At 40.4% G+C, this 23,281-nt stretch overlaps 1 protein-coding gene and 1 long non-coding RNA gene across 3 annotated transcripts in view; one reads left to right on the plus strand and one right to left on the minus strand.

Moving 5' to 3' along the window:
* Positions 1-23,281, plus strand: part of LOC137047472 (zinc finger protein 814-like) — a 108,806-nt gene that overhangs the window by 27,496 nt on the left and 58,029 nt on the right. The gene's annotated exons all lie outside the window — the stretch shown is intronic.
* On the minus strand, positions 16,364-18,011 carry LOC137047850 (uncharacterized). Its single transcript, XR_010899275.1, has 3 exons — positions 17,958-18,011; positions 17,036-17,159; positions 16,364-16,920 (listed from the first exon to the last, which is right to left on the minus strand). It is a non-coding gene; the product is annotated as an uncharacterized lncRNA (long non-coding RNA).

Genomic DNA, 23,281 nt, shown 5'->3' on the forward strand with positions numbered 1-23,281 from the left:
CCCACAGATTCAGTAGATTTTCCAGTTGGAAATCTCTTGTGAGAGGAGTGGCTATTCTTACTCACATTGCTAAAACATACTCCAGTAGCACACAAAAAGATTCATGTACAGGCTGGCATTGCTGCAAAATGGATCGTACAGTGAATTTTGCACGCGCAGAAACAACTATAATCAAATGTGTCCAACAGGAGATCTTCCAGGAAGAGTTGAAGTCTTTGAACAATGGCGAAAAGATCTCTAATCAAAGTACTATTAAGAATCTGAGTCCCATTCTTGATGAAGAAGGACTGATTAGAGTGGGTGGACGCTTGTCAAATGCAAACATTACAAAAGGTGAGAAACACCCTCTGATCATTCCAGCTAATCATCACATAAGCACTCTCTTGGTCAAACACTACCATCAAAAGGTAGTCCACCAAGGTCGTCACTTTACGGAAGGCGCACTGCGTACAGCTGGCTTATGGATCATCAGAGCTAAAAAACTTGTCTCTAATATCATCAACGAGTGTATCATCTGTAAAAAACTCAGAGGACTGCTACAAGTGCAGAAAATGTCAGATCTTCCCAAAGACAGACTAATCGTAGCCCCTCCATTCACATACGTGGGACTTGATGTTTTCGGACCCTGGAATGTGGTGTCACGACGCACTCGGGGAGGCAGTGCCGAAAGTAAGAGGTGGGCAGTCATGTTCACTTGTTTATGTACAAGGGCAGTCCACCTGGAGATACTTGAATCCATGTCCTCTTCAAGCTTCATAAATGCTTTGAGAAGGTTTCTGTGTCTGCGTGGCCCTGTCAAGCAATTCAGGTCAGACAGAGGCACAAACTTCATAGGAGCTTGTAAGGAACTCAGAATCAACTCAGATGATCCTGAGATCCAGAATTACCTTCTGGATAATGGATGTACCTGGGCATTCAATGCACCCCATTCATCTCATATGGGAGGAGTGTGGGAACGAATGATAGGAATAGCCAGGCGCATTCTAGACGCAATGCTGTTAACAAACACTCGACTTACAAATGAGGTTCTTACCACATTGATGGCGGAAGTAGCAGCTATAATGAATGCACGACCCTTGGTTCCTATTTCAACAGACTGTGAAAAAACAGAGATTCTTACTCCAGCGATGTTGTTAACTCAAAAGGCTTGCACAGTATCAGCACCTCCTGGAGAGTTCAGCATAAAGGATATGTACAAGAGTCAATGGAAGCAAGTTCAGAATCTTGCAGATACATTTTGGAAACGTTGGAAACAAGAATACTTGCCCACACTTCAGACTCGAAGGAAATGGATGGACGAGAAACCAAATGTACAAGAAGGAGATGTTGTGTTGTTGAAGGACTCTCAAGTAAAACGCAACGAATGGCCAATGGGACTTGTTACAAAGGCAATTCCAAGTGCTGATGGGAAAATTCGCAAAGTCGAAGTGAAAATAATTAAACAGGGGACTGCTAAAGTATATCTTAGACCAATCTCAAGTGTAATTGTTCTTCTGTCGTGTGAGAAATAACTTGATAAATTGGTAAACATACAAAATGTGATTGGGCAAAACTATTAATGGTATAACAATGTATACCAGGCGAGGAGTGTTCTGCCTATTATCTGGTCATGGTGTATGAGCTCCACCTAGTGGACATTTTCGATGTTGCAGTTTGTTATTTTCTGCACATATGCAGTCGCAGTGTTGATTTAGTGGTTCGGCAGCGGTTCAACTTGCAGCAGCGATTTCAATACAGCATAACAGTCTTCACCTTGGAGAAAGATATGCCTGTAAGTTTATTTGCTATTTGTTAAGATCTTTTAAAGTGTTATGTAGGTACAGAGCTAATATTTCCTATTGAAAATAAGTTTGTGTCGGGAAGTTTTCTATTACATGTACGCATATGTATAACGGTACTCACGTGCAGATTGTAGCGCACATGTTTATATTATATCCAACTTATTAATGTACACGTTGTAATTTAATTTCTTGTTTATTGTATTTCAGTTTTACAAAAGAAAAAGGATCACATAAGTAAACATTCTGAAAAGGATAAACTGCTTCATGTGTATTTGTTAGCTAGCTGTCTAGCTTCTTCAAAGTGACGCAGTTGCAAGGACAGCATAATTATAATTAAGCTTAGTTTAAGAAATAAGTTATTGCTTCAGACATGTTATTTTTAGAAGGAAGGGACATTTTCTTAATCGATTTTTGAGCCCCTTTCCCTTTAAAATGAAAGTGGCCTTTTCGATCGCAAACGCGATTTATACCGAGGGGGACCCGCACGCGATTCATACATACAATGCAATAATAACAGAGTGTGAATTATTTTTTTAATTTAAATTATTAAATGGATGAAGCCTTAAAGAAACACTAAAAGCCCTCTCTACACCTAACCCAACCCAATACATGCTTTTATTATTATTAAACATTTTGTATGGCACTTTATTTCTACATTCAGAACATTTTCTTAATTTTTATTGAAAATAAATGGCTTTCCGATGTGATTTGTGATGAGAAAAGAGAGAAAGAAGAGAGCTTTGCAAAAGGCAGAATCGAAGCCGGGTTGATCGCGATGAGACACGTTCCGCATTGCATACGCTTTACTGATTACGCCACTGAGGATATTGAGTTAGGGTGATATCAGCTAAATTGGGCCACTTTTTGGTAAATCGCTTGGGACAATAATACAATAACATATATGCCTTTTCCATGTGTTTTTATGATTAATAATGACTGTTTCTGATACTTTTGTGTTGAAATTATGTAATAAAATATAATAATTTAGGCCCTACAGTTCTTGAAACATCAGCTGTGCCAACTTTTTTTGCATGAGCAGTTTCAGGTAAAATGGGCCAGTTAAACTGCAAATGGAAATAGTAATTTATCATCCATTTTAATTTTAAAACACAGTTGCTTATGCAGCCACATAACATTTAAACTGCATTGAACAAACATATTCATATGTGCCATAAAAAAAAAAAAAAACATTTTGGTTGCACACCCACATATTCAAATGTGCAATTAAGAAAAGTATTTTGGAACAGCATAGGTGTGTGTGTGTGTGTGTGTGTGTGTGTGTGTGTGTGTGTGTGTGTGTGTGTGTGTGTGTGTGTGTGTACAACACATTTAGAACAAAATGTGCAAATTACAAGAAATCACATTCAAAATTGATTACTGATATTCACATTCGGAACTGAAAACTGATATCACTAGTGCATGTGTGTGTGATGAAAACGTTTTTTAAACACAGTCTTTGCAAATGAAGCCATCGTCATCGCAGATACCGTTCTCCTCACCACAGCTCTCATGAAACCAGGCAGAACATGGCTCACATTTTACCCATTCCTCATTAGACTTAGGGTCATTTGGGTCACCATAGAGAGTGTTGCAGACTTTACAAGGGGATTTTCTTCTCTTGTCCTGCTTTTTTTCCCCTTTTGGTTGCTTTCTGCCATGGTACTTGCTATCTTGCTTAGCTGGTTGCTTGCTGGATGACTTTTTTGTTTTAATATAGTCAATGTGTTGCTCACTTGTGAGGTTATATGATGGTGGCTTCACTCTCTTTCTGATGGCTGTCTCCCTTTGCGGCACTGAGATCAAGTCAGTGAATGTGACCGATCTCACAGACTGAACATAAAGAAAATAACAAAAGAGCCTATGTTATTGCAAGAAATAGGATAATTATTTGGTGCACATTGTATATGATTAGGGACTAAATTGTGTGTGTGTGTGTGTGTGTGTGCATGCATGCATGAATGTGCATGTGTATGTTTGTGTGAGCATGCATGTGCAACATCATGTAGCCTAAGTTTGAAAATAATATAAAAATATCACTTACAGTGGTGGTGGAAGATCCCTCATCATGGGAGTGGGTTTCTTTCTGTGGTTTGAACTGATTAAAGAGGTCATTATCTTCCTCCGGTACTTCCTCCAACACAACCTCTTCAAACACCACCTTCTCATCATCTGGGAAAAAGTACAGTGGTTCCACAGGTAGCAGGGGTGTCAGGGATAGCAGATGACTGAGGTCTGCCTTGTGGGTGGGAGGGCTGATGTTCAGAGAGCAGGGCTGATGGCTGGTGGGCCAAGGACAGCAGGGGCGACCATGGTCCAGTGGGCAGGGGTGGGAGAGACTGTGGACTTGTGGGTGGGGGTAAGAGACACTGCGGCCTTGTGGGCAGGGTTGGTAGAGTGGGTGGGTGCAAAAGCAGTCTCAGGGAGAATATCTTTATTGAGAGGGAACATCCCTGTCCCCCGGAACCCTGCCTGGGCATTTTCAACAGTGGCAGTCTTTGCCCAAGCTCTGCTGAACACTGCAAATAATTCCATCCTTTACAGCTTCTGCCCAGCCATCATCCTCGTCCACTTCCTCCCTTCCTGGTCCCAGTGCTGTTTTAGACTCTTGAAGAGGGCCTTGTCTGCCGGTTGCAGCGCATGCGTTGTGTGGGCAGGGTAGCACATGATGTGCACATTCTTGCTCTTCAGTAGCTTAATAAACTCCAGGTTATAGACGTGGCTACTGTGGCCGTCAAGGAGGAGAAGGTGGGGCCTGGGATCATCCTTAGGGAGGGACTGAATGAACATTTGACCCCACTCCAGAAAGAGGTCAGAGGTAATCCAGCCATTGTCTGAACACCTCACGCTGGTGTTCTCTGGGCATCCCTGTAGCCACTCAGAACGAACACGCTTCCCCTTAAAAATAATCATGGTTCGGCTGTATGTGCCTTCTGCATTGAACGCTGCCAGACAAGTCGTTGTATGCCCCTTCTCTCCGGCACACACCTCCACACATGGCTGGCCAACCTGTCCAATGAGCTTTGTCGAACTGAACTGGTCCTGAAGCCCAGACTCATCACAGTTCCATATATGTGATGGTGTGCTCTCAATAGCCAGCTCGATCAAAAGACTCTCATACTGGTTAAACCACTGGCTGACCACCTCTTTGTTGAGTCCAGCAGCCCTTGCTGCAGACAGGACCTCTGGCTTGCGCATCCCGAGCTCTGGGTTGCGCTTAAGAAAGTTCTGAAACCAGTAATATCCGGCCCTCCCTGCTGTCTTGGAGAAACCCGTTATGTCATTCTTGGCAGCAAAATCAAAGGCAACTTTCTGGACATCACGCTTTGTGAAGGGAAACCCCCTCTGCGCCAAGGTCTTGAGGGTGGCAGCAAGCTCCCTTTCCGCCTCCTCTGGAAGGTAGGACTTCCGCCCTGATGCATGTTCATTGCCAGTCACCTTTCCACCGATGCGTCTTTGCAGTGTGGATTGCGGCACACCCCATGCTCGTGCTAAGAGGTGCACACTCATTGTACTTCCTTTCTTCACCTCCCTGTATTCATCTAAGGCCCCTTTCATCCTTTCCTCTTTCCACAGATTGTAGTTGCTTGGCCTTCCTTTAGCTCCCTGTTTTATCTTTTTATCCTCTCCTCTTTGGTTCTTGCTCCTCCTCTCTTTTCTCTGTTTCTGTCTCCTCTCATTTCCTCTGCATTCCTTTCTCCTCACCTGTTCTCTCATTTCCTGTCCCCTCTGCTTGTCTCCTCTCTCATCGTTCCGCCTCCTATCACTTCCTCTCTCTTTCCTTCTCCATCTCTCCTCTCTTCTTGCTTCCTTCTCATTTGCCATACTCACTGTAAATAAAATATCTACCACCATTAGTAATGGTGGGGGGATCATTATGACGTATGTGTGTTTGTGAGTGACACAGAGGATGGCCCATTTTAGCTGAAACCATGTAGCCCATTTTACCTCAGTGGGTTAAGGTAAATTGGGCCGCCAAGATCATTTTTTCAAAAAATATGTTCATATACCAAACTAACAGCATTATTTATGATGGACGCCACCAAGACAGATATTATGCATAGTTTTTTATGTGCATGTTTTTTTTTATTTTTATAGATTTATCATTCTTATAATAGTTTAGTTAGATTTGGTATGCCAGGCTACTTACCATGCAACTTTCATGTGCAGTCTTGATTTGAAGTATTGCCCCGCCCACCATAGCAACCATAAACCAATCAAATCACATGTTACTTGTCAAGCACAGTTATGACAACAGTTTGAAATCCTTTGCAGTCATTGGCTTTAAATTCCAGAGGGGCTAGGACCCCCAAACCTTAAATGGCCCATTTTACCTGATGGCCCATTTTACCTGATATCACCTACTATGATGGATGGATTTGATCCATCTGTTTCCTGCTTGAAAACAAACGGTGATACCGACTACGGTAAGACAGTAGTAATGATGTTGTAAGATAAATTATCAATTGCCATTTTTATTATTATAGTTGTCGCTAGGTGGTAAAAGTGAAGTTAAAGAAAAGCGGTTCCAATGACGATGAATTAGCTGTTCTCTAATTGGCTGTTTTCGTTGTAGGGGCGTTACTTGAAGTGGCGTGTCTTGTAGAACTGCGGGACGCAATCGGATACACTTGTTTCTATCGGAAACGTTCGATCTTTCGGACATGTTGGATTCTGAGAACCGGTGAGCTGAGATACTGAGCATGTGTGAGAGCGTCGTAACCGAACTGCTTCTCGCGGACTGGGACAGCAGATGCTGATAATACATGAGCCCGGGTGAACTGAGGATTTGTGTAAGTATTATGTTAATGTACGTTTATTTAATCCGTGTAAAACATCAGTGTTTGCATGACAGTGACAGTGACAGTCTCTCAAACTAGAAATAAATCCAATATCTTGAAGTAGATGTTGTAACAATCGATTCAGTTCGATTTGGTGAACTGATTGAGTGCTGTTGCAAAACATAAATGAAAAAATGTATCCAAGATGATGATGATGTCAATAATAATTATTACTATACTAAGTTTTGATTACAAATACTTTATATGGATGTGTTTGAATGTATTTTCATCCGCCGGGATGATAGAAATGACGTCATTACGTAAAGACGTAAAAGAACCGGTGATCCGTTTTTTTTAACCGGATCATTGAAACGAACTGTCCGAAAGAACCGGTTCGAGGAAAAGAACCGAACTTCCCATCACTACCATCTTGACTTCTGAGAGACAATGCTACTCTGAGAGGCTCTTTTTATACCCAATCACGTTGCCAATTGACCTAATAAAAGTTGCAAATTGGTTCTCCAGCTGTTCTTTATATGTACATTTAACTTTTCAAGCCTCTTATTAATACATGTCCAAACTTTGTTACAAACATGTAACTCTCATGAAATCCAAAATGAGCTAACACTCAGTTTCAGTCAATCTCATGTCAATCTTGAGTACCTATAGAGTAGTATTGCATCCTTCATATCTCCGAAAAGTCTTTAGTTTTATTATATTTATAAAAGAAATTTAGGCTGTACCGAGTCTTTCCGGAAAAAACCGAGCGCCTGGAGGCGTATCGTGTGGGCGGAGCTAAAGGAGCGTGCAGCTTTTGCATTGAGGGCATCTGAAAGCTGACATCGTCATGCGTGGAAAAGAAAACGCTACCCTAATAAACCCATGGCTATCAATCAGATTCAACTAATACAGATAATGATCCAGAATCAGATCGGGAGGCAGAAATAAATTGAACAGGAGAAGCAGCAGCAGCAGGACGTCCGTCTCTGTGGTATGGACTGTATTTAGTGGCCTGTCAACATTTGTGTGTCTTTACTCGCAGTTTATGAGGACATGATTCGGTTTATGGACTATTGTATGCGACTAAACCTTAGCAGTAGCAAGCAAAACGGTTTTGCACGTCAGACTAGTGTATTAAAAAAAACAATGGAGTAGTGGTTTTGAATGAAGAAGCACGCTTTGTGTGAACATCCCCTTTGGGTGGTTTTACAATAAACAAACTGAAACCTATATTGGTCAGCTAAACAAATGTATTTAAACACACACCATAAATTGCATCCTTTATTGATAAATTAACTAACGCTATACACGATCGTGTCGTTGTCACATGCCTGTCCTGTCTTGTGAGCACATGCTCAACATAACAACAGTGACAGTCGTTTACTGATGTTTACTTACGCGACGATAGCCAACAACACAGACATCTGAAGCAGTTTTACTCACCGGCTGCTTCCAAAGCAGGACCGAACCTTTATCGCTGGGACTGCTCCGTCAAAAACACGCTTTCTTTGGTAACTGTTGATTTCGTGAAGTCCTGTGACAGCAGTGACCGTGGAGATCCACTTTTGCTACACGACTGAAGCGTGATGTGACGCTTCCCGTCATTTCTGCGTTCAAATCGGTTCAAATGCAGCGCTGCCTTCCCGGAATGCAATGTGGGCGCGTTAAAGTCGCTTGATGTCACCCATAGGAAAAAAAGGAGTGCAGCGAGACAGAAGTGTTGCACGGATGACTGGATCTGCACCTGAGAGAGTGTTTACGGGCGTGCATTTTCTCTCTCGCGCACCCTACCGGGAGAAGAGCCCATACGGCCCATACAAGGACATTCCGACCCGTTGATGTCAAGTCGACCCATACTCTAAAAAAACTCTCCGAAACTTGTGAGAAACCGGAAGGAGTATTTTTGACACAGAAATACTCCATCAAACGTCCAACATTAGTTTTTGAAACTTTGTCTATGTTTAGGATGGGAATCCAAGTCTTTAACAGTGTAAAAAGCTCAGTATGCATGAAACAGCATTTCACCCCCCCTTTAATGAAATGTCTTTTTTTAAATCATTACAATAATAACGGCATCATGAAGTGTGAATGTTTAATTGTAATGGACGTATGCACAGGCTTTGATGAACGGCTTTGTCTGTATCACAATTTACCAGTGTGAGTGCCCATGATCACCACCAGTGGGTACTCCACCCCGGACTGTCGCTCCATCACAGACTACATTGCCCATAATCCTTTGCCCAGGACTCATTAGCACTCACTGATTACACCTGTGTCTCATCACCTCTGCCTATACCTTGTTCACTCAGTCATTCATCGCAAAGTCTTGTTTAGTGTCACAGCTGCATTTCTGAGTGGTTCCCTGGTTTGTTGGATTTCTTGCCTGTTTACCGGATTACCCGTTTGCCTGTCTCTCCTGTCTTGTTTGCCTTTTTGGACTGTTTGCTAGTGATGGGCAGACCGAGGCTTCGTGAAACACTGAAACAATTGAAGCAAATGTGCCGAAGCTTCGAAACAACACCCAACACCCGTCTCCATGATGCCATCTGGTGGTCACTTGCGTGTATTGATCTGAAATAACATTGACAGTGATCTACTATGTAAAAAAAAAAAAACATTTTCACATCTGTCTGACAACTACTTGGTTTTGTAATCTGTATCCTCCTCATTGCAAATTCCGACCCAAATGTAAAGTCGACTTTTTTTTATTTTACATAATTTATATGTAAATAATAATTTCTCCAGCCTTTGAAAAAATTATTAAAAACAAATATTTTTTAGCAAGTACATACAAATGAGGGAAAATTACTGAAAATTAAGGTAATGGATCATGCATTCTGGGCCTACACAATACATGCACATCTCACTTTATGTGGTGTTTCCAAGTGGAAATACTCCCACACCAGATGTAGTACAAGGTTTTTGATTTAAAAAAAAGTATCATTTCATTATTGCGATATTTTAGAGAGGCATATAATTTTAAGCTTTGATAATTTCAAACATTTTAAGTACACTTGTTTAGTATACAAAATATTAGGCTACATAATCTTGCTCCTCCTCCACTGCATGGCTTTTTTCAAAGACTTGACAGTGGAGGTTATACACGGGCCTATGTCAAAGGAGACTGTGTGATACCATTTAGGCTCACCACTTTTGGGCAAAATGTTTTGTCAATAATAGGTGGGAAACTCTAGAATAGCTTGCCCCTTTCAATAGGAGAATGTCATGTCCTATATTCAACACCTTTAAAACTCACTTAAAACAGTGGCTTATTGAAAACAGAGGTGTACTCATATTTAACTGTCATACATTTATCAATAGTACATGTACACTTACACTGTACATGTAAATCTGATTGTAGTATAGAGGTGAATGAACAATAATGTCTTGCCATTTGTGTAATTTTTTGTTTAGGTTGTTTTTTATTTTTGTGAATGTGAATGGGCCAGAGGTTTGGTCCCCGTCCCTGTTGGGGGACCCAGAAGCTTCATTAGGACTTTTAATTTATTCAATAAAACTTCTTAAACTTTCATCCATCTGTCTGTCTGGTCTTTGGCACGCTCCTCGAGGTGGTTCTGGGTTTTAGGGGTGGGTGCAGTCTGGCTAAACTCCCCCGACCTGTGACAATTAGGTGATAATTTTAGCTAGTAAGATAGCGAATGTTTTTGCTAGCTAACTTGTTAGTTATTAACGTAACTGTATTAGCCTCACTATTAAGAAATACTACGTGTGTTTGATGCGTTGTTTTCCTCATAGTTTTTAAGATATGTTCAAGATTCTGCTCTAAGGGACCCTTCACCTCTTTTTAATATTAAACTGTTATTCCCTTAACTAAGACGAGTTGATACGTCTCTCGTCTCAGTGTGTGCTCTTAATCTCTCTGACGCGCGGTGACGATCTGATAGCATTTAGCTTAGCCCACTAAGCCCAGTTCATTCACTATGGTACATGGTACATGTGGTATAATGTATAGTGGAATAGCACTTCTGAGTGTACTTGGACTCGGCGCAGTAAAAAGTCCCGGCTGAAACATGCTCCTCACATCTCCCCCTCCCCCCTATTGACAGAAATGAGTTTTGACTTTTTACTGCGCCGAGAAGTGCTATTTCTCCATACATTATAGTTCCATTTTAACCCGCTTAGAAAAGCCACATTTATTTTGTGTCACTATACTTGATCGTTCAACTACTCGTGTAACTGTCTTTAAATAGGGAAAACGTGGAGGTGTTTGGTCGTTTCTAACTTGATCTCTGTTTGGTACCATAGTGAATGAACTGGGCTTAGTGGGCTAAGCTAAATGCTATCAGATCGTCACCGCGCATCAGAACAATCAATACATTTATCACTTACACTGTAAATCTGAATGTAGTATAGAGGTAAATGACCAATATCTTGCCATTTGCGTATTTTTTATTTTTTTTAAGGTGAATGTGAATGATGTTTTATGATTGTTGGCTGTCTTTGTTATTTTTATGTTACCTGCCTAGGGACTGCAGACGGAAAATACTGTATTTCCCCAAATAAAAGCCTGTAGTCAATTAAACACCGGGGTGTGGTCAGCACGAACAAATAAAGGCCGGTCTCAAATAAAGGCCAAGGGGGAAAATGAGTGGATAATCTCCTAAATGCCGTTAATTTAATGCGAAACCATCCTGATGCCACGCGCCCCGATGCGAGTCATGCCCATTGGCTACGGAGATTCTGACCTGTTGACATTAAGCGGACTCATACGCCAAAAAAACTCTCAGAAACTTGTGAGAAACCGGAATATTATTAGTATTTTTGACACTCCATCAAACATCTAACTTAGTTTTTAGGTGTGTTGGACATCGGCTGCGGCTGGATGCATGCGATCGGTGAGAGTAGCCGAGTGCCGGCGGGGAGGAGGAGCTGCAAACGGAGACGTGAAGTCGGACACTTTCTGCTTCCCGTGCTGACGCTTGCACTGCGTTTGCAAACTTTATCACAGCTGAAGTCAAATAAATGCAATATTTCTCAAATACACAGCTGTTTCAAATGATATTTTCATCCAATACTTTATGTACTGTTTAATAAAGCGTCTATTTGGACAAGTTTATAGTTCAAAATATAAACCTACACTATCAATGAAGTGGTGTCAACGGTTTTTATCAGTTTTAGTTTGATAAACATGACAATATAACATCGCAACTACATGAAAAGAGGTTGTACTGTTATGAATTAATGATTTGTGAGCATTAGCATAACATAAGGTTTTAGAATAAACACGAAACGCATGTGATCGCTGTCATGCGGTGAATCGGCCAATCGTGGACCAGCTGTGTCGTCATCAGAGCTTGAGCAGCCTCCTGCAGTCCCCCTTGAGAATCTGCACCGGCTGCATCAGCCGGCTGCTCTCGAATCGCTCTAGGGGTACTTTGTTGGCATACGTCACAGTCACGTGCCGTCAGCGCTGCCTCAAGTCGGACAAAATTTCTAACCGGCATGCACTGCTTCAAGTCTGCCGCCGATCGGTCTGAGCATCGCTGGGTGAAGTCGCCTTTTGAAACTTTGTCCATGTTTAGGATGGGAATTAGGGGTGTAACGATTCGTTTTAACAACGATTTGATTCGACTAAAATAAAACAGTCACACTGATTTAAATTTTTGGCTAAAAAGTTACTGAATTGATTTCAAGTCACTGAATCGTTTCGGATCATATCGTTCTAAATGAACCAATATCGTCCTTAAATCGTATCGACAACCTCAAATCGTGATAAGTATCGAATCGTTGTTAAACGAATCGTTACACCCCTAATGGGAATCCAAGTCTTTAACAGTGTAAAAACCTCAGTATGCTTTTTACATGCTCCCTGATGCGAGTCAGACCATCCTGGTCTCTTTATAGTTTACCTAAAAACTTTACAGGGATTGCTTTGTAAATTTAATTGAGAATATAACGGATGCATGTGCCATTTTAAATAGGCTACTGTTGTCTATGAGAGATGCGACGAAAATACCGTGTCAGGCAGGCTACAAATATCGATCTTCACAATGCGTGCGCCTCAATCTGCTCCGTCAGTAGTCAGGGCACTGATCAGGGATCAGCCCATTGACTTACCGGTATGTCCTGATCAGTGCCCTGACTACTGAACTAGGGAGCTGATTAAGACGGACCTAATATTAACCTCTTGTCTCTGTTTTATGTCTTAAGGGTATCGCACCCAAGCCTCGAAGCTCAGCTCCGCGCAGCGCCGCGTCTCAAGCCTTATTTATACTTTCGCCTGTCTCCGCTGTGCGAGCCTCCGCTGACTGCGTACGCTCCTCCCCAAACGGACGAGGCGTTTATACTTGACGCGCTCGCCGTTGTGCTATTTTTGAAACGACAGAGGGCGATTCGGAGTAATTGTTCTATAAACCAACAGGAAAAAGCGTTGAGAAGAAGTGGGCTAACGTGCACAGGTGATGATATTTATTTTAGTACATTTCACCAAAAACCACACCACAAAAGAATCTTGTAAAACTCAGTAAACCTTGGCTTGATATTATTACTTGTGATATAAGAACAAAATATGCACAAAATTAACGATCTCGTAAATATTTCTCAAGTTCACTAAACTTTAATGTTGTGATTTATTTATTTATTTGCTTAAACTTGGATCTTTATTTAAAATGGCTTATTTCTGCTTTTGTACAAGCACTTAATTTGTGCAAACTGGGGGCCGGTGTGATGAGACGTCATGCTCGGCTAGATTCGCTGAGAACTCGTTCATCTTTGGATGCGGAGCTGCGCGGAATTACAAAAAATGCGTATTCAAAATCAAGCTAAATGAAGCGTTTCCAGCAGATGGCACCGCATACTATAATAATACGGACAATTTGTGCTTGCATTAGAAAATATATTCTTCGTTAACCAGCAACAACCCCCATAAGGCACTTGCCTCACTCTAGGCTGGTCGCTATTATGGTTGATTTTAAGGGAGTCACATGTGACGCACAGAGACACAGGACTGATTATTCGTCTTAGCTAATCACATTGAAAATCGCGCAGTAAAAGTACCAATACAACAGTTAAAATGTACTCAAGTAAAAGTACACGTTTTTTAAACTACTTTAAAAAATTTATGAATTCCTGAGAAATTCCTGTAAAGTTACTTTACACCACTGAATATTATGTTTTAACATCACAATATTAATGAAGTGCTGATTAAAACCCCCACAATGGCAGAATTATAATTCCCAGGGCCAGGATTAGTGGGAACCAGGCAGGCCACCTGCTGGTCAATAAAAATAAGCCAAACACCAAAATGATACAGTTACTGTTGCAGCTCTAACACTCAGGCCTCCAGAGGACACCACACAGGCCTACAAAACAAACAAACAACCGGCACTTGAATGGGGATAAAGCAATAAATAAATAAATAAACAAACTTTACAACAAATACATACCAAAAAAAAGGAAAATAAACAAAACCAGACATGGGTACAATAATAGAATAGAATAAAATAAACAAATAAATAAATAATAAGACAAATAACCAGAATAAAACAACAAAGAAACAGGTCTAAAGGAAATTATATCCAAAACCTTAACTGATAAGCAGCCTTGCGAACACACATCCAAAGCCCAGTTTAACAGTCCAGACGACTCGCAAGCAGCAGAGCAGTACACAGTCCAAATGACCGTCAATGACACGATCAAAACAAGAATGGATCTCTAAAGCCCTATTCGGACTGGATTAGTTTAACATGGGGACGTGGGGGTAAAGTAATTATTACCAGAGGTTCTCTGTGATTTTAGTCCCATCCGAATGTGCCATCTCGGTAATCATTACGGACAATGTCAGTAAAGATTACCGAGACTTTTACCTTCTGTAAAAAGGTCTGGAAAAATGACCTCGGGTAATACTAATCCCGTTCGAATAGACCTGCTGTAAAAATGTATGATAAAATCCCATCTTTTCCTGTTTAAAAGTTTTAAAAAAGCGCATTTTGCGACCTTGGAGGCGCTTGAAGCATTCGGTTGCGTTGTAGGTGGTGGGACAAACCTGTGGAAAATGTCCAGTATTTTCCGCATATCATTTAAAGCAAAAAGAAGATCAAAAGCACTTATTAGAGGCTCAACACATTTTAGCTCTAGGAAAGTGTCTATTACCAACACAATCCAATCAGAATCGTTAGACTGGACCTAACTGTTTATTAAAACACACATATATATTGGAGACGGAGTTCAGACTGGCGCTCAGGTTGTGTGTTTGCTCACGTTATAACGGTAACGTCATACGCACATGACGTCAAGGAGGTGCGTAAAGCGAGTTACTCCTCCCACTTCTGCTAGTTTTACTGAGATGTCTTATCCCGTGCGAACTGGCCATTAATATTACAGACGTCCTGAGGTAAAATGACTTTATCCCCATGTCCCCATGTTAAACTAATCCCGTCCGAATAGGGCTTAAGCAAAACAGCAGCAAAACTCGTGCATTCGGATTGTGATTTATTCACGCCACGGTGGAGAGGAGAGTTCTGTGATCGGGATCGCGGCGCTCACGTGGTCCGTAACGTCATTGTATGCTGTAAATAAAATGTCATATGCTTGGTATGATAATAAATGCTACTATAAATAACGGACCAATTCAAATGTTTAAGTGCTTTTATTTTAATTTGTTTGAGCGGTGGTGAAATATATTGCTCTTCTAAATACTTGCCAGCATTTTAATGAAATACAAGTCTATATAAATGCATCCTAATAACAGCAAAGCAACCGTATGGTGTTCTGCAGTGGTCAAAAATGATTACAAACAGTGAATTTTGAAGTGATATATTGTTGAAAACTCAGAGATGTGGATTCGGACAGCTATTACATCAACACGACCTTGCTTTTGTCAAAAGCAGTCGGTAACTCGGCCGGGGATTTTTACGCGGGTGGTGAGAGACGGACGGCAATAAAATAACTGACCAGTCCCTGTAACTTAAATGATGGCAATACCTCTTGACCCCACGAGAAACAGTTACCGTCCGAATAGCTTCAGCAACTCCTTCATCACTAACGAAGCGATCTGGAAAATCAAACTTTTCCCGAATTTACCCTGTTGGAGAGCCACAACATCATGGCCACCAACAAACCCCAGCAAAGACTGTTATTGCTCGGGGCTTTAGCTTCTGGATATTCGGCAGCGGTGCCACAATGCAATGAATGGTTTAGTTTGCATCTTTCTCCGCCGCCATTACTGAACTACATCTCAAACTAGCGCTCAACATCAACGTCATCGTTCTCAGCCACTTCCTCTGTTCGCTGATTGGACCGGTAAACATTTGTTCGGAGAAAACCTAAGACTACACCGCAGTCCCAGACGTATTACTGAAGGAAAATGAAAATTGAGCGGAAGTAAGTAGGAGGGCAGAGCCAGGCTAGGTAAGCATATGGTTATACCAAGATGTGCATTTTGCCACAACAGTCCTTTCAGGGCTTGGGCCCTAATAATAACAAATAATCCTTAGAAGAACAATAGGGGTTTACGCCCTTTCAGGGCTTGGGCCCTAATAATAATTTTGGAATCACCCTGATCAGTAGTCAGGTTAAATTATGCATACAGTGCAAATACTAGGTCTACTTTTAGCAGCATCAAGATTACAAACTTATATCTGTCAGGATGATGATGATGATGATGATGATGATGAATGCACTGAATTCACATACATTTTCTTTCTTAACACACCAGCTCAGAATTCAGGATGGAAACATATAAGTCTTAAACCTAATGGTGCACAGATTATTAAAGGGTTAGTTCACCCAAAAATGAAAATTATGTCATTAATTACTCACGCTCATGCCGTTGGACACCTGTAACACCTTCGCATTTAATAAATAAAACACAATCATTTGAACATACATTTGCCCTGCAGCACGTTGAGCCCACGAAACGGCAACATAACATAGGGGCGGGTATTACAACCCAGTGCATTACGCAATGCGTGTCATTCATTTAAATATCCTCCTGATTTGCCACTCCGCACGCAGCCAATGAATGAGCATTACGTCATTCCTCCCGCTACATTCGTAAAACCTTTTTTTATCATACACGTTTGCCACACCTTTTCATTAGACCACTATACACTGCTTTAAGTACATTACATCAAAACTAATTCATCTTTCTCTTCCCCTTCTGCACAAGTTATCAATTCAACACAATGTGTTTCCAGCAGCAAAAAAACAGTCCTGGGAGCAAAATCCTGTGCAAACATCTTCCGAGAAGAAGCCCAGCAGTTCACCTCGTCTACCTCTTCCCCGATACCCTGGCGGATAGGACTTGAAAAGGGCTCGGCAGTCCAAGCACTCCTTTATGCTGTACATCTCTCTGAACTCTTTGCGGTATTCATGAGAGAAACACTTCCAGTTGGCCACACCTTAAAGTGTAAAGAAAAAATACAGGAAAGAAAGATTGTGTTAAATGCCTCATACCATGGAAAATCTGAAAAATTTCCATTGAACAAGTGAGGAAAAAAAGAAAAAAATCCTTACTGTCCAGCCAGGCAAAGTGCGCTGCTTGACGAAAAACTTCATCTGTGACCACAGCCCTAAACCACCTGCATCCAGTTGTTAAAACAACTTCCTCGAGGATCTCAGAAAGGATTTAAGGGGGAAGCTGTTGAAACAAAAACATAATTATGTTTATTTATACTTTGATTTAAACATTGACAACCTTGATTCAGACAAACCTGTTTTATTGCTGTCACAACTGCATTCTCTGAATAAAAATAAAAGATTAATATTAATTTATAGCAATTATAATTATATTAAGAATAAATATTAATATATAACACAAATTAGCCCCTTTTCACTGTCAGGCCAGTGTGAGCAAGGCTTTCAACAGATCAGGCAGAGTTAATAGCTTTTGTAGCACAGAGGCCAAAATCACTGCATTTCTACCATCGGGTCAGCGAGATCGCAAAAAAAACATGCAGTAGTCTGATTGCATTTTTTTTTTTACTTAAAGTGCCCCTGTTATGCAATTTTAAATTTCCTAATTTAGTTTTGGAGGTTCTTAGATCAGATCAGCTATTATACACACTGTAAAGACATTAAAGATGATTTTGATTTTATATAAATTCCAGCACGAGTCTGAATCGATGACGAAACAATCGGAAAAAATATTTTTTTCAAGCCCAAGTTGGCCCGCATTGGACCAAGTTATTAGGAGGGCCAGAAACCCCTGGCCCAGAGGAAGCCCCAATGAGGCACGATCAAGCCCTGGAAGGAACAGTATAAAGGTGACTGGTCCAGGCATGCACTAGCATGCTCGCTTTTGGCCAAACAGTGTAAATGTGGCTATTGGATGACCAACATAATCACTTCAATTTCATCTCTGTAATATTATGTAGAAGAGAAAAAAGAACTCTGAAAAAGAACAGGGATATAGAATTATTAGTGCACAATAAATAACCTGCTTCGTCAGACTGTCCCTGAAGACATTGCCTTTTGTTCGGTGAACCTCCTCCCCTCAGTGGCCGAGCGCTAAAAGAACAAATGACAAGCGGTAGATTGGTGTATATATAGTAAAGAGTAATGTTTAATGTAGGGACATGCAAACAGCTACTCACATTTGCAGAGTGAAGTTGTCCACTACCACCTCCTGATCATGGGCATGTCATCCTGAAAAACAAAATATAAATAAATATATATATATATTGTGTGACAAGTGTCCCGAGCGCTCATCAGCGTCGCCCTGGAAACAAGGCGGGCACACCCACATGGAAAGAACCTATATAAACATATGTTTTAATATAGGATTTGATATAGGTTTTTAATATATGTGACATATATAAAATTGGCCGTTTTCCTATATTATATGTACATATATGCACATATATGTACATATATGTACATATATGCACTTATATGTGTGCATATATGCACCTATATGTTCACCTATACTGTAAAAAAATGAATTACAGTATATTAATGTTAATTATAATTTATTAAACTGTGGAAAAACGGATCAATTATGTTAAATTACACATAAAACATTAAATTTTCAATCAAATTTATTTTACAAACCTGCTGTCCATCTACAGTAATTTACTTTTAAAATATATGTTTTCTATGTACAATAACTAAGATATTATTTATAAAAATGCAGTAAGCACATCAATTCAAAAACATGTTTGCATATTTACTGTATTAATATTTATTTGAACAGAACCACTCACAAATTCAACCTCTAAATTAAGTAGGCCTACTTGAACATAAATAGCAACCTTTACAGCCAATTTCTGTTAAATTTACAAAATATTGTACAGAAACTGCACATTTACATTATTAGTCATTTTACATAACACATATGTCAAGTTACTTCAGTTGTAGGAAATACAAGCTTAGTATATAATTTAGAATATGCAAAAATATCTACATTAAAAGACAATTATCTTTCTTTTATACTGTCACATTGCAGTTATTATTTTATACATGTACAATTAAATTTTATCCAAAGCAACTTACAAAGGAAGAGTATGGAAGCAGCAATAAGTGCAGTGACAATTTTTAGTTAGTCTAGCGGTTTTGTTAAACAGAAAAGAGCTAGTTTTATGGGTCATGTGTTCACAAAAGAATGCATCTTTAGTGGTTTCCTGAAAATGGCTGGAGTTAGTCAGGTTATTCCACCAGCATGGAACAGTCCAGATAAAGGTCTGTGAAAGTGATTTTGTGCCTCTTTGGGATGGCACCACAATGCGCCATTTGCCTTCACAGCGCATCAGCAAACACTGATGCCAGTGGCTGGAACATGAGCTTGGATGAGTTGTGTAGCATGTTTCGATAGGAATGGCCTGATCATTCCAATGCTGTACAAGGAAAATCTAAAGATCGGGCAGTTCTAGCAATGTGGTCTGTGAAGATTAACTGATCAGTTATAACACAAAGGTAGGGCTGGCTGAAACCACGAGCACTTCCGTCTTGGCGAGGTTGAGTTGAAGGTAAAGGTCATCCAGGTGAAGGTCGGCTGAGCCGTCACAGCTGCAGCTCATCAGCGGGCGGCTTTATAAGCCTGCACGCCGGCCAGAGAGGTGAGAGATGTCTCCAGAAGACTCGGCTAACTGTTGTCTCCATTTTCCCTCCAGAGAGCAGCGTGTGACGGCCAGCACTCACTCTGAGCACGGATCCATATCACCGCGAGCACCGAGGACGCAAGAGAGAGAGACCACACCGAGCACGGAGCACCCCACTCGACGCACTTTCACTTTCAAGATTGTCAATAAATCCACCCTTCGGGGAAATTCACCTGCCCTTCTGTGTCGTGTACTTCTTCACCCCGTCACTATATATATATATATATATATATATATATATATACCCACACAACAAAATGACTCCGCGCATCATCCGCTCTGCATCCGCGTTTAAAACCTTACCTCCGCGGCGGGTCCGTTTGGGACCCGCAAATTGATACATCCATCCGCCACGGACCCGCAACGGACTCATAAAATTCCTGGCTCATCTGGGCCGGGTCCGTTTTTTACCCGTTTACCTCATTTTCAAAATCTCTTCTGTTCTAGCTGTAGGATAAAACTATCACTAGTCCTAGGCTACGTCCAGCATTTTTTTAACCTAGTATTGTGAATAGGCCTTACAAAAAAGTCATCAATTTAATGTACAAAAGTAATCCCTATGGAAACATAAAATTGATATTTAAATGTATGGAAAGTTATAGGTTATAGCCTATTCTGTTTTTTGTTTTTTTAATAGCCTACATTGGTGAGGCTACTCTAAATTAATTTTGTGGTCAAAACCTAATTTAGTGCTTTATAGGCTATTGGTGCAAACATAAAATATTTGATCTATTAGGCTACAACTTCAATGAAATGCTGCGCTATGCACAGCTAAAATATCAGAGTGAACGACAAGAAGTTCAATAAAAAGGTTATTTATTTCTCCTATTACTCCGTTTGTGTGGATGGAGGCGGGACACGTCTCCTTGTTGCCCGATCCGCCGCCAGGTTGAACCACCTGATTGCGTGCTTGGTGACATCCGCGTCCGTGGCTGACTGTGTCACTGTGTTTTTCCTCACAGCACCTGTAATCAAACAGACAGATTTGTTTATGGTATGTAGTAGCATCCAAAGCCAAGTATGCTTATACAATATATGAGATAGACATTAAAGGGATAGTTCACCCAAAAACGAAAATGTGATGTTTATCTGCTTACTCCCAGTGCACAAGATGTAGGTGTGTTTGTTTCTTCAGTAGAACACAAATTAAGATTTTTAACTCCAACCATTGCTCGTATAATGCATGGCAAAGGGGTCTAATTTAGTGTTGCCAAAAGTACCAACCGCGATACCAAATCGGTACTGAAATGTTAAAATGTGACGCTTCGAGCGCTGTTGAGCTGTAATCATAAACACCTCTGACTGGTCATTGTGCTCACTCGCTCATCGGATGTGCCTGTGATTGGCTACAATGATCAACTCACGGCAGCGGTTTGAAACAACACGGAACTGTTTGAAAAGTGTTTTGAAAGCACAAGCAGGCGTCGACCAGCGGACCGGTAGGCTGATAGACTCCTGTATTCTAACGCTCTGTGTGTATCTGTGTAAGCGCTCCGTGAAAAGCGTCACTGATGTATTTTTACAACATGTTTGTGAAGCGCTGATCAAAGTAGCCAATCATAGACCTATTTGATGAGCGCGTGAGCACAATGGCCAGTCAGAGGTGTTTACGATTCCGCTCAACAGCGCTCAAAGCGGCATATTTTTAACATTTCAGTACCGAATTGGTATCGCGGTCGGTACTTTTGACAACACTAGTCTAATTAGAAACACATGCAATTAGAAGTACAATACTGCAATTAGAAGTACAATTGGTACTGATTCTGAGTTTTTTAAATAAAATAAAAAAGACATCAAACGTCAAAAAAGTCCATGGTATAGTAGCCAGTCTATAAAAGGCTACATGATGGTTGCTACGATTTTTAAGGCTGCCCCAACATTTACAAACTACTGATTTTGAACGTATTTAATATTACTTTAAATCAGGGGTCTCAAACTTGCGGCCCGCAGGATGATATTTTGTGGCCCCCTACTTGACACCAAAGTTTAATGTTAGTGCGGCCCGCGCGTTGCTCTGAAAACCATTTTTGGCGGAGTCGGCTTTATGCCTCACTTTGTGTGTGTGTTTGAGAGAGTTAGCTCGGCCCTCTCTCATGTAGTACAATTGGTTGACACCGCGTGATTGTCATGTTCAGACAGTCGAAATGAATGTGGTTTAACATCGCTCAAATGGCCAATCAAATCAAAGTAGGCGGGATTTACATTCTCTTTTGGCTCGCGCACATGCTCCCGCAGTCTTCACACACACACACACACACGCGCGCGCGCGTGTCAATCTATCGCGTAATGCCGTTGCGAAGAGAGACTATTCTTTCCGGTAAAATCACAAAACTAAATTGCACACACACAAAAGCACACAAAATGCAACGTTTCCATGCTCTTAATATACAATCATTGATGAACATTATAATTAAGAAAACTATATGAGCAGATTAAAACTCTGAACATTTGAGACGATTTACTAAAAGTCTACTATTAGACCACTGAGGAACTCAAATATAAGCAGCGGATGTACTTATTTATTCACTCATAGGAATAGTCTCGGGACTAATAATATTTGACAACAATTAATGCAAATATCGTTCAGAATTTCGTAGAATTTCGTTCACTGATCTGTTTGACCTGGTTGTCTGTCTCTTTGGCCTTGCTTTGAAATAGACTATTATTTTAAATAAAAATAAACACATTTATTATTTCAGTAGGCTATTACATAATGATTTAATTTCTATTGGCCATATTTATTAGTACACAATTACCATCACACACCTGTTGGTAATAGATAGGTGCGAAGGACGAAGGATAACCAGATCCGAAAATCTCAAATATACTGGCAATAAAAAAAAAAACACGAGTAAGCAAGAGAAGCCATGTTCAGAAGAAACATTAATGTTGAAGAACTGTTAATAATAAAGATTGAGAATATTTGATCAGTTGTACTTTTTTTTTTTTGTCTACCTCTAGCGGCCCCCAGGTAATTTGAGTTTGAGACCCCTGCTTTAAATTATAAACTTACTGAAAAGCAAGGTCTTCGTTGCCATCCTACTGAAGGGCTTTTTGTTATTAACACCCTTCCAGTTTATCTGATGAGACACCCCATCTGTGAAGAGCCTGCCCAGGATGTTCCAGGTCACCCTCTTCACATCCTGGCCTCCAATGATGGCCAAAGAAGAAATCTAAAAACAAATACATATTTTTTTAAATAGACAGCAAGGTAAACATTTCTAAGCTTAATTTGCATTTAAAATGTTTTGTTTTTGTTGAAAGCATCTAGAAATGTTCAAAAAGATAGAAACATCTGTTTCTGCTTTTTCTGTAAAGAAAAAAAAAAAAATTATATATATATATATATATATATATATATATATATATATATATATATATATATATATATATATATATATATATATATATATGTATATATGTATATATTCCAAACACAGGGAAAAGGCATTTCAGGAAAGGCCTGTTTCAATAGAATATTTGCAATAATCATGGGCAATCAATAAATCTAATGGCACCATTCATATTAAGTAAGAAAACTCACCACTCTCTGTCGAGCTGGGCCATTTGATTGTTCCTTTAAAAACATTTCAAATGCCTCCACTGCCTCCAATTGTTCCAGGGGAAACTGGATATTGTCAGGCATCTCAACATCTGGCCCCGG

The sequence above is a fragment of the Pseudorasbora parva genome, chromosome 2, assembly GCF_024679245.1.
Source record: "Pseudorasbora parva isolate DD20220531a chromosome 2, ASM2467924v1, whole genome shotgun sequence".
In the NCBI taxonomy this organism is placed as follows: Eukaryota; Metazoa; Chordata; class Actinopteri; order Cypriniformes; family Gobionidae; genus Pseudorasbora; species Pseudorasbora parva.